The sequence below is a fragment of the Cherax quadricarinatus genome, chromosome 14 (genome assembly GCF_038502225.1).
Source record: "Cherax quadricarinatus isolate ZL_2023a chromosome 14, ASM3850222v1, whole genome shotgun sequence".
In the NCBI taxonomy this organism is placed as follows: Eukaryota; Metazoa; Arthropoda; class Malacostraca; order Decapoda; family Parastacidae; genus Cherax; species Cherax quadricarinatus.
Genome location: NC_091305.1, coordinates 28,529,078 through 28,542,190, shown reverse-complemented (window position 1 = coordinate 28,542,190; position 13,113 = coordinate 28,529,078).

Sequence of the window (13,113 nt, the reverse complement as noted above, 5' to 3'; positions counted from 1 at the left end):
ACTCACAATCCCGCTTCGTTTAGTCCCAATTTTCACAGAGTTTTCCCAGAGTGGTCAGTATCGACCCCTAAGTTTGATGGAACTATCGAAAGGGGGTCTATAAATGGCTGGGGGTCAAAATGGGGGGTCCATAAATGGCTGAGCGTCAAAATGGGGGGTCCATAAATGGCTGGGGGTCAAAATGGGGGTTCCATAAATGGCTGAGGGTCAAAATGGGGGGTCCATAAATGGCTGGGGGTCAAAATGGGGGTTCCATAAATGGCTGAGGGTCAAAATGGGGGGACCATAAATGGCTGGTGGTCAAAATGGGGAGTTCATAAATGGCTGGGGGTCAAAATGGGGAGTTCATAAATGGCTGGGGGTCAAAATGGGGGGTCCATAAATGGCTGGTGGTCAAAATGGGGAGTTCAAAAATGGCGGGGGGTCAAAATGGGGAGTTCATAAATGGCTGGGAGTCAAAATGGGGGTCCATAAATGGCTGAGGGTCAAAATGGGGGATCCATAAATGGCTGAGCGTCAAAATGGGAGGTCCATAAATGGCTGGGGGTCAAAATAGGGGGTCCATAAATGGCTGGGGGTCAAAAGGGGGTCAGTAAGTGTTAATGATATCAAGAGTTTCAGTAAAAAAGTGGCACATTAAATCTTATATTTACCATAATTGAAATATTACCTATTTTTTATGAATTCATTATTATTATTAATGTTATTATTCGTTGTACTATTAGAGCACTATTTATTAAATTATTTTCATATAATAAATGTTTGGGGTTCGATGAACAATCTGAAACTTCATGAAGTGGACCTGCCTCGCATGGGCCAGTAGGCCTTCTGCAGTGTTACTTCGTTCTTATGTTCTTATGAGTTGAAGAGTTTGAGGACCTCTGAAATAAATCTTAAATTCTAGGGAATCCTCACCTCTTCTCTCACTTCTCTCATTTCTGTCCTTCACTTTTCCCAGTTGCAGCTACATAGGTAGGTAGGTAGGTACTAGGTTTGTCAGGAAAGAGAACAAGTGCTTCTTGACGTGAGTCTTAGTCATATGATAACCCCCCCCAGCCCGAGCTTTTGGTCATTTGACCGAGGTCTTCCGCTGGCTTACCAGTCCACCCCTTAAAAAAATTAGGGTTATGATTCTAACCAAATTTCCAGCTACCGAGGTGCAGTAAGGACGGGAACTAATCTAAGGGTTTTCAACGCTTAGCTTCACTATGTCGTCCGCTATTACGCTGTCACTAACTTTGCTCTCCAGCAGTAATACCAGCTGGGATTAAATATACGCCCTAAAGTGTTGCCAACGAGAATTAACTTTCCGCCCACAGTGTTACCAACGGGGACTAACTTTCCTCCCACAGTGTTGCCAGTTGAGAATAACTTTTCGCCTTGCTTCCACTGTAGCCATCTCACATTGGTCACGAGCCCTAGCACGGAAGGGCAGTGTGACCAGACCAGGGCTCATAACTTTCATATATGGGGATAGTTGACTACTGCCCAATTTTTTCAATCAGTTTCGTATTATGGTGCTTAAGGCTCAATATATTTAGGTCACCAAAGAAATTCAGTTCAAAATGTTAAAATGCAAAAAAAAAAAAAAAAAAAAAAAAAAAAAAAAAAAAAAAAAAAAAAAAAAAAAAAATATTAAATATGTAAATAAAAATACAATTATAAAACAGTTTGTAAATTAAAGAAAATTAATTTGTAATAAGAATACTATAATTTCAAAATACCTTAAAATTTACCTACCTGGAGGTCGTTCCAGGGGTCGACGCCCCCCACGTCCCAGTGACTGAAAAGACCTCCAAGTTAATGTTCTCAACCAAAAAAAATTTTTAAATTTATTGGGAAAAACTTAAATTTTCTGAAAAGAGTCGGACGGCGGCGAGATATATTGTGAGTTGAGACAACAGTGTTGGAGCGAGGACTGGCAGGTGGTGGAGTGGCCAGCTGTCACTCCCACCCAACACAGGTGGTGGAGTGGCGAGCCGTCACTCCCACCCAACACAGGTGGTGGAGTGGCGAGCCGTCACTCCCACCCAACACAGGTGGTGGAGTGTGTGGCGAGCCATCACTCCCACCCAACACAGGTGGTGCAGTGGCGAGCCGTCACTCCCACCCAACACAGGTGGTGGAGTGGCCAGCCATCACTCCCACCCAACACAGGTGGTGGAGTGTGTGGGGAGCCATCACTCCCACCCAACACAGGTGGTGGAGTGTATGGCGTGCCATCACTCCCACCCAACACAGGTGGTGGAGTGTGTGAGCCATCACTCCCACCCAACACAGGTGGTGGAGTGTGTGGGGAGCAACATAGGTGGTGGAGTGTATCGACTCTCACCCAACACAGGTGGTGGAGTGTGTGGCGAGCCATCACTCCCACCCAACACAGAGTGTGTGGGGAGGTGTAGTGTATGGCGAGCCGTCACTCCCACCCAACACAGGTGGTGGAGTGTGTGGCGAGCCATCACTCCCACCCAACACAGGTGGTGGAGTGTGTGGCGAGCCATCACTCCCACCCCACAGGTGGTGGAAGCCGTCATAGGTGGTGGAGTGTATGGCGAGCCATCACTCCCACCCAACACAGGTGGTGGAGTGTGTGGCGAGCCATCACTCCCACCCAACATAGGTGGTGGAGTGTTTGGCGAGCCATCACTCCCACCCAACACAGGTGGTGGAGTGGCGAGCCATCACTCCCACCCAACACAGGTGGTGGAGTGTGTGGCGAGCCATCACTCCCACCCAACACAGGTGGTGGAGTGGCGAGCCGTCACTCCCACCCTACACAGGTGGTGGAGTGTGTGGCGAGCCGTCACTCCCACCCAACACAGGTGGTGGACGTCACTCACCTACACAGGTGGTGGAGTGGCGAGCCGACCTACACAGGTGGTGGAGTGGCGAGCCGTCACTCCCACCCAACACAGGTGGTGGAGTGTGTGGCGAGCCGGCACTCCCACCCAACACAGGTGGTGGAGTGTGTGGCGAGCCGTCACTCCCACCTACACCGGCGGTGGAGTGGCGAGCCGTCACTCCGACCCACCACCGGTGGTGGAGTGGCGAGCCGTCACTCCCACCTACACAGGTGGTGGAGTGGCGAGCCGTCACTCCCACCCAACATAGGTGGTGGAGTGTGTGGGGAGCCATCACTCCCACCCAACACAGGTGGTGGAGTGTGTGGCAAGCCGTCACTCCCACCCAACATAGGTGGTGGAGTGTGTGGGGAGCCATCACTCCCACCCAACACAGGTGGTGGAGTGTGTGGCGAGCCATCACTCCCACCCAACACAGGTGGTGGAGTGTGTGGGGAGCCATCACTCCCACCCAACATAGGTGGTGGAGTGTATGGCGAGCCATCACTCCCACCCAACACAGGTGGTGGAGTGTGTGGCGAGCCATCACTCCCACCCAACACAGGTGGTGGAGTGTGTGGGGAGCCATCACTCCCACCCAACATAGGTGGTGGAGTGTATGGCGAGCCATCACTCCCACCCAACACAGGTGGTGGAGTGTGTGGCGAGCCATCACTCCCACCCAACACAGGTGGTGGAGTGTGTGGCGAGCCATCACTCCCACCCAACACAGGTGGTGGAGTGGCGAGCCGTCACTCCCACCCAACACAGGTGGTGGAGTGTGTGGCGAGCCATCACTCCCACCCAACACAGGTGGTGGAGTGTGTGGGGAGCCATCACTCCCACCCAACATAGGTGGTGGAGTGTATGGCGAGCCATCACTCCCACCCAACACAGGTGGTGGAGTGTGTGGCGAGCCATCACTCCCACCCAACACAGGTGGTGGAGTGTGTGGCGAGCCATCACTCCCACCCAACACAGGTGGTGGAGTGGCGAGCCGTCACTCCCACCCAACACAGGTGGTGGAGTGTGTGGCGAGCCGTCACTCCCACCCAACACAGGTGGTGGAGTGGCGAGCCGTCACTCCCACCTACACAGGTGGTGGAGTGTGTGGCGAGCCGTCACTCCCACCTACACAGGTGGTGGAGTGGCGAGCCGTCACTCCCACCCAACACAGGTGGTGGAGTGTGTGGCGAGCCGTCACTCCCACCCAACACAGGTGGTGGAGTGTGTGGCGAGCCGTCACTCCCACCTACACAGGTGGTGGAGTGGCGAGCCGTCACTCCCACCCAACACAGGTGGTGGAGTGGCGAGCCGTCACTCCCACCTACACAGGTGGTGGAGTGGCGAGCCGTCACTCCCACCCAACATAGGTGGTGGAGTGTGTGGGGAGCCATCACTCCCACCCAACACAGGTGGTGGAGTGTGTGGCAAGCCGTCACTCCCACCCAACATAGGTGGTGGAGTGTGTGGGGAGCCATCACTCCCACCCAACACAGGTGGTGGAGTGTGTGGCGAGCCGTCACTCCCACCCAACATAGGTGGTGGAGTGTGTGGGGAGCCATCACTCCCACCCAACACAGGTGGTGGAGTGTGTGGCGAGCCGTCACTCCCACCCAACACAGGTGGTGGAGTGTGTGGCGAGCCGTCACTCCCACCCAACACAGGTGGTGGAGTGTGTGGCGAGCCGTCACTCCCACCCAACACAGGTGGTGGAGTGTGTGGCGAGCCGTCACTCCCACCCAACACAGGTGGTGGAGTGTGTGGGGAGCCATCACTCCCACCCAACACAGGTGGTGGAGCGGCGAGCCGTCACTCCCACCCAACACAGGTGGTGGAGTGTGTGGCGAGCCGTCACTCCCACCCAACACAGGTGGTGGAGTGTGTGGCGAGCCGTCACTCCCACCCAACACAGGTGGTGGAGTGTGTGGCGAGCCGTCACTCCCACCCAACACAGGTGGTGGAGTGTGTGGGGAGCCATCACTCCCACCCAACACAGGTGGTGGAGTGGCGAGCCGTCACTCCCACCCAACACAGGTGGTGGAGTGTGTGGCGAGCCGTCACTCCCACCCAACACAGGTGGTGGAGTGTGTGGGGAGCCGTCACTCCCACCCAACACAGGTGGTGGAGTGTGTGGCGAGCCGTCACTCCCACCCAACACAGGTGGTGGAGTGTGTGGGGAGCCATCACTCCCACCCAACACAGGTGGTGGAGTGTGTGGGGAGCCATCACTCCCACCCAACACAGGTGGTGGAGTGTGTGGGGAGCCATCACTCCCACCCAACACAGGTGGTGGAGTGTGTGGGGAGCCATCACTCCCACCCAACACAGGCGGTGGAGTGTGTGGCGAGTCATCACTCCCACCCAACATAGGTGGTGTAGTGTATGGCGAGCCATCACTCCCACCCAACATAGGTGGTGGAGTGTGTGGTGAGCCATCACTCCCACCCAACACAGGTGGTGGAATGTGTGGGGAGCCATCACTTCCACCCAACACAGGTGGAGTGTGTGGCGAACCATCACTCGCACCCAACACAGGTGGTGGAAAGTATGGGGAACCATCACTCCCACCCAACACAGGTGGTGGAATGTATGGGGAGCCATCACTCCCACCCAACACAGGTGGTGGAGTGTGTGGCGAGCCATCACTCCCACCAAACACTCGTGGTTGAGTGTGTGGCGAGCCATCTCTCCCACCCAACACAGGTGGTGGAGTGTGTGGCGAGCCATCACTCCAAGGGTAACAGGAATAATGAAAAAGCCAGGATGAGCCCATGGTTCACCCAAAGGTGCAGGGAGGCAAAAACCAAGTGTGCTAGGGAATGGAAGAAATATAGAAGGCAAAGGACCCAGGAGAATAAAGAGAGCATCGTAGACCCAGAAACGAATATGCACAGATAAGAAGGGAGGCCCAACGACAATATGAAAACGACACAGCAGCGAAAGCCAAATCTGACCCGAAACTGTTATACAGTCACATCAGGAGGAAAACAGCAGTCAAGGACCAGGTAATCAGGCTAAGGAAGGAAGGAGGAGAGACAACAAGAACTGACCGTGAAGTATGTGAGGAACTCAACAAGAGATTCAAAGAAGTGTTCACAGAGGAGACAGAAGGGGCTCCAGAAAGACGGAGAGGTGGGGCACACCACCAAGTGCTGGACTGGTCCAGCAATTGGCTCCTGGAGTTCAACCCCACCAAGTGCAAAGTCATGAAGACTGGGGAAGGGCAAAGAAGACCGCAGACGGAGTACAATCTAGGGGGCCAGAGACTACAAACCTCACTCAAGGAAAAAGATCTTGGGGTGAGTATAACACCAGGCACATCTCCTGAAGCGCACATCAACCAAATAACTGCTGCAGCATATAGGCGCCTAGTAAACCTCAGAACAGCATTCCGACATCTTAATAAGGAATCGTTCAGGACCCTGTACACCGTGTACGTTAGGCCCATATTGGAGTGTGCTTCACCAGTTTGGAACCCACACCTAGCCAAGCACGTAAAGAAACTAGAGAAAGCGCAAAGGTTTGCAACAAGACTAGTCCCAGAGCTAAGAGGTATGTCCTACGAGGAGAGGTTAAGGGAAATCAACCTGACGACACTGGAGGACAGGAGAGATAGGGGGGACATGATAACGACATACAAAATACTGAGAGTAATTGACAAAGAATAGTTTGGGAAGCGAAGTAGTGGAGGCAGGATCCATACATAGCTTTAAGCAGAGGTATGATGAAGCTCTTGGTACAGGGAGAGTGACCTAGTAGCGACCAGTGAAGAGGCGGGGCCATTAGCTTGGACTCGACTCCTGCAACCTCAACTAGGTGAGTACAACTAGGTGAGTACAATCACACACACACACACAAAGACTCACATACACACACACACACACACACACACACACACACACACACACACACACAAACACACACACACACACACACACACACACACATACAACCACATTCACACACACAGACACACACACAGACACACAGACACACAGACACACACACAGACACACAGACACACAGACACACACACACACAACCACACTCACACACACTCAAAATTTACCCTGTTGTATATTTACGCTAGTTAACAATAAATTGTATTTACAAAAATACGGTGTATACAAGCGGTATAAAGTTACCTGGGATAGGTTATACTATACTGGTATGCATCGCAAATATAAATATTGCAACCGATTATCATATATATGAAATTCGGATTATTATACAGCTAGGCACCCCACCAATATTTTATATCACTGTCACTGAGGCGTTCCCATAATACGCATCATGCTATAATTTCACAAAACCAGGAATACAACGATACGCGCAACATGATAGCGCAGAAACGTTTAAGAGCTCTGGCTAGACTTCGTGAGAACTTGTTCCTGGAAGACTAGTGAAACCTTAGTAAACAACGAACGAACAACGAAGTCACTTGATAAATGAGACATCTGCAATAAAAGATACATCAGGTGTTGCATATGTGTCTCATTCATCAACTTGTGGGTTTTGCATACCACTGATATAATGAGTGACGATAACCTTTAAGTACAGGACGATGTCTGTAGTCTGAACACTCTGTGCTCTTACACTAAACCAGTGTGGGTCATACAGCAACGTGAATGATAGGTAAATCACCTGCCTACGTGTGTAGCAACACACAGCACCACGGGTGTATAGCAACACACAGCACCACGGGTGTATAGCAACACACAGCACCACGGGTGTGTAGCAACACACAGCACCACGGGTGTGCAGCAACACTCACAGCACCACTGGTGTGTAGCAACACACAGCACCACGGGTGTGTAGCAACACTCACAGCACTACTGGTGTAGCAACAAACAGCACCACGGGTGTGTAGCAACACTCACAGCACCACGGGTGTGTAGCAACACAGCACCACGGGTGTGTAGCAACACAGCACCACGGGTGTGTAGCAACACAGCACCACGGGTGTGTAGCAACACAGCACCACGGGCGTGTAGCAAAACAGCACCACGGGTGTGTAGCAACACAGCACCACGGGTGTGTAGTAACACAGTACCACGGGTGTGTAGCAACACACAGCACCACGGGTGTGTAGTAACACAGTACCACGGGTGTGTAGTAACACAGTACCACGGGTGTGTAGCAACACAGCACCACGGGTGTGTAGTAACACAGCACCACGGGTGTGTAGCAACACAGCACCACGGGTGTGTAGCAACACAGCACCACGGATGTGTAGCAACACACAGCACCACGGGTGTGCAGCAACACTCATAGCACCACGGGTGTGTAGCAACACTCACAGCACCACGGGTGTGTAGCAACACTCACAGCACCACGGGTGTGTAGCAACACTCACAGCACCACGGGTGTGTAGCAAGACACAGCACCACGGGTGTGTAGCAAAACTCACAGCACCACGGGTGTGTAGCAACACACAGCACCACGGGAGTGTAGCAACACACAGCACCACGGATGTGTAGGAACACACAGCACCACGGGTGTGTAGCATCACACAGCACTACGGGTGTGTAGCAACACAGCACCACGGGTGTGTAGCAACACACAGCACCACGGGAGTGTAGCAACACACAGCACCACGGATGTGTAGGAACACACAGCACCACGGGTGTGTAGCATCACACAGCACCACGGGAGTGTATCAACAATCATAGCACCACGGGTGTGTAGCAACACACAGCACCACGGGTGTGTAGCAACACAGCACCACGGGTGTGTAGCAACACAGCACCACGGCCTTCTTTGATGCCCCTACAGAAGAATAATAAAGTGAACATAGGTGTTATTACATATAGTTACCATGTCTTACAAGCAGTAAGGTACGCCTAGCCTTATTAATATAACAGGCGAGGAACAAGCTCACGTCAGTCTTTAGCTGTGGCAACTCGCTGATAAGCAATGAATCAACGAGGGAATCACTGGGAGAAGTTCACTTGTGCATGAAGTGAAGCTCCACTGCTCCATTGGTTGGTTAATGGGGTTCAAAGCTTATCGGTTATACGAGGGTCATTAAGTTGTATGTAACCTGTTTACTAGTCAAGAATTCTTTAATATCTAAAATAAGGATTAAAATCAACCCTCAGGATGCACTGAGAGATAGAGAGAGACGTTTGTGTGTGTATCACCCTCCTCTTCCAGTACCTAGTATCAGTTCTATATGCAAGACTACAATGGTGGTACTTACAGGTGCTTGTGCCTGCAGCGCCATCTACAAAATCTCATACTGCACTCACAAGCACTGTGTAACACATGCATCAGAGTATGATATACCCATCAGAGGATGATGTATATATCTGATATTCAGAAATTGTAGGTTTTCTTCCACACAGGCATAAGCCACTACGTACACACAGGCCCCCCCTCCTTCCTAGATATGAATGCTCAACCACACAGAGGGAGAGTCTTCATACGAACAAGGATATATCAAGAAGAGCTCTATTCACGAGACAGCCAGGTACACTTCCCACCCCACGAAACAAACATTATCTTTTGCATATTTTAAGATGCCAAGAATGCGCGGTCGTCGCCACAAACACAGACATACCTCAGGTAAACACTGAACGCAAAATAAACAAGAGACAACTCCCACAAACTCATTAACCACAAATAGACACAGAAAAAAACGGCAAATAATAGACATTCTCCATCCTCAAAACGGTGGAAAAAAAAAAAAACACGGTGTACGACAAACTGGGATAATGTGACCACAAAGAACGACAAACACTGGTTGGTACTATCTTTCTCTCTCTCTCTCTCTCCTCACAAACGAGTAGAAGAAAAAAACTTTCATTTAGACATAAACAGAACTACCTCAAACCACGAGTATAGAGCTGTCTTCAGCCACCAGTACAAGCAATAACACAAGCAGTATTGTTCCACCCTAAACAAAGGCACTAACACAAGCGAAGAAATCACCCCCACCACACCTGGACACAAACAGAGATGTCACCACCACCACACCTGGACACAAACAGAGATGTCACCACCACCACACCCTGATACAAGCAGAGATGTCACCACCACCACACCCTGATACAAGCAGAGATGTCACCACCACCACCACCACCACCACAGACCCTGACACAAGCAGAGATGTCACCACCACCACACCCTGACACAAGCAGAGATGTCACCACCACCACACCCTGGCACAAGCAGAGATGTCACCACCACCACCACAGGTGAACACACCCTGGACTCTGTTCAGTCAACTGGTAAACAAATGTGAGATTATTTCACGGACACCAGACCTACACCATGGAACGAATTACTTCACGACGGTGGCAGCGCCAGGTGGAGGAAGAGGAGGTAGTGGTAGTGGTGGTGGTGTTGGTGGTGTTGGTGGTGTTGGTGCAGGTGTTGTTGGTGGAGCTGGTGGTGGTGTTGGTGGTGGTGTTGGTGGTGGTGTTGGTGGTGGTGTTGGTGGTGGTGTTGGATTGTGGTGTTGGTGGTGGTGGTGTTGGTGGTGGTGTTAGTGGTGGTGTTGGTGGTGATGTTGGTGGTGGTGTTGGATTGTGGTGTTGGTGGTGGTGGTGTTGGTGGTGGTGGTGTTGGTGGTGGTGGTGTTGGTGGTGGTGTTGGTGGTATTGGTGCAGGTGTTGGTGGTGGTGTTGGTGGTGGTGTTGGTGGTGGTGTTGGTGTTGGTGTTGGTGGTGGTGTTGGTGGTGGTGTTGGTGGTGGTGGTGTTGGTGGTGGTGGTGGTGGTGGTGCAGGTGTTGGTGGTGGTGGTGTTGGTGGTGTTGGTGGTGTTGGTGGTGTTGGTGGTGGTGGTGGTGTTGGCAGTGGTGGTGGTGATGGTGGTAGTGGTGGGGATAGTGGTGGCGGTGGTGGTGGTAGTAGTGGTGGTGGTGGTAGTGGTGGTGGTGGTAGTGGTGGTGGTGATGGTGGTGGTAGTGGTGGTGGTGGTGGTAGTGGTGATGGTGGTAGTGGTGGTGGTGGTGGTAGTGGTGGTGTGGTAGAGGTGGTGGTGGTGGTGGTAGTGGTGGTGGTGGTAGCGGTGGTGGTAGTGGCAGTGGTAATGATGGTGGTGGTAATGGTGGTGGTGGTGGTAGTAATGGTTGTGGTGGTGGTGGTAACGGTGGGGGTGGTGGTGGTGGTGGTCGTGGTGGTGGTGGTCGTGGTGGTGGTGGTCGTGGTGGTGGTGGTCGTGGTGATGGTAATGGTGGTGGCGGTGGTAATGGTGGGGGTGTTGATGGTGGTAATGGTGGTGGTGGTGGTAATGGTGGGGGTGGTGATGGTGGTAATGGTGGTGGTGGTGGTGGTGGTAATGGTGGCAGTGGTGGTGGTGGTAATAGTGAGGGTGGTGATTGTGGTAATGGTGGTGGTGGTGGTGGTAATGGTGGGGGTGGTGATGGTGGTAATGGTGTTGGTGGTGGTGGTAATGGTGGGGGTGGTGATGGTGGTAATGGTGTTGGTGGTGGTGGTAATGGTGGGGGTGGTGATGGTGGTAATGGTGTTGGTGGTGGTGGTAATGGTGGGGTGGTGATGGTGGTAACGGTGGTAATGGTGGGGGTGGTGATAGTGGTAATGGTGGTGGTGGTAGTAATGGTGGGGGTGGTGATGGTGGTAATGGTGTTGGTGGTGGTGGTAATGGTGGGGGTGGTGATGGTGGTAATGGTGGTGGTGGTGGTGGTAATGGTGGGGGTGGTGATGGTGGTAATGGTGTTTGTGGTGGTGGTAATGGTGGGGGTGGTGATGGTGACAATGGTGTTGGTGGTGGTAGTAATGGTGGGGGTGGTGATGGTGGTAATGGTGTTGGTGTTGGTGGTAATGGTGGGGGTGGTGATGGTGGTAATGGTGGTAATGGTGGGGGTGGTGATGGTGGTAATGGTGTTGGTGGTGGTGGTAATGGTGGGGGTGGTGATGGTGGTAATGGTGTTGGTGTTGGTGGTAATGGTGGGGGTGGTGATGGTGGTAATGGTGGTGGTGGTGGTGGTAATGGTGGGGGTGGTGATGGTGGTGGGCAGACCTAGTATGGAATAGGAAAAAATGATAAACGGTCGCTCTGCTGAAATTCAGGACTTTTAAATGGTGCCTCTGAGGGCTGGTCCAATACCTGTGCACGAATTTCCAAGGCCATTTTACTGAGCACAAATTAAATATCTGCAAAATATATATATACACACGCACGACAAAAAAAAAAACATTCAAACTACAAAAAATATATGCACCCAAACGACAAAAAGAACCACATATACGTATGTCAAAATTATATACACACACATACGACAAAAATTATATACACAAACATCACAAAAACTTCTAAAAACTGTTTATCCGCCTTTCAATCTGTCGAGGTAAATAAATGGACAAGGACAATAGCTTGAGCAAACTAAGGGGGCACAGCTAAATGGCATGGACAAACAAATGGGAGGAAAGGGAAAAAGGGAGGAGTAGGAGGAAGGAGGGAGGGGGATGGAGAGAAGGGAATAGTGGTATAACGGAAGGAAGAAAAAAAAGGGGAAGAGGAGGAACTCTACGTGGTAGCAGGAGGGAGGAGGAGAGGGAAGAGGAGGATCAGGGGAGGAGGACAGAGGAAAGGATAGAGGAAAAGAGGATAGAAGAAAGGAGGATAGTGGAAACGAGGATAGAGTTGAGGAAGACAGCTGAGAGAAAGAGGGTCTCAAGCGACGCCCACCACGCAAATTGGACACATAAAAGGGAATTGTTGATGGTCAGTCTGGAGGAAGTGACGACCTTGTCCCCTCTCACCACTACCTCTACCTCACTATACTTTACCTCACTCCTCACTCTACCTCTCTCTCTCTCTCCTCCTGTAAACCCTCTCTTTCCGCTGCCTAGCCCTTCTTATGACAACTCAAGGTTCGAGGATAACTACACCAGTCAAATGAAGTTTTCGAGGCCTAGGCGATGATTTGAGTATGAGGTCTGAATCCATGTACTACAAATAAGAGAATACAAAACACACACACTCACACAGTGAGGGAGCAGATATACTGAGTGTGCCATTAACCACAATCTGCAACACATCCCTTGAAACTGGGCAACTACCTGAGGTATGGAAGACCGCAAATGTAGTTCCCATTTTTAAAAAAGGAGACAGAAAAGAGGCACTAAATTACAGACCAGTGTCACTGACGTGTATAGTACACAAAGTCATGGGGAAGATTATCCGTTCCAGGTGCTCCACCACTCTGGTGGAGCACCTGGAACGGAACAAGATTATAAACGACAACCAGCACGGATTCATGGAAGGCAATTCCCGTGTCACAAACCTTCTGGAGTTCTATGA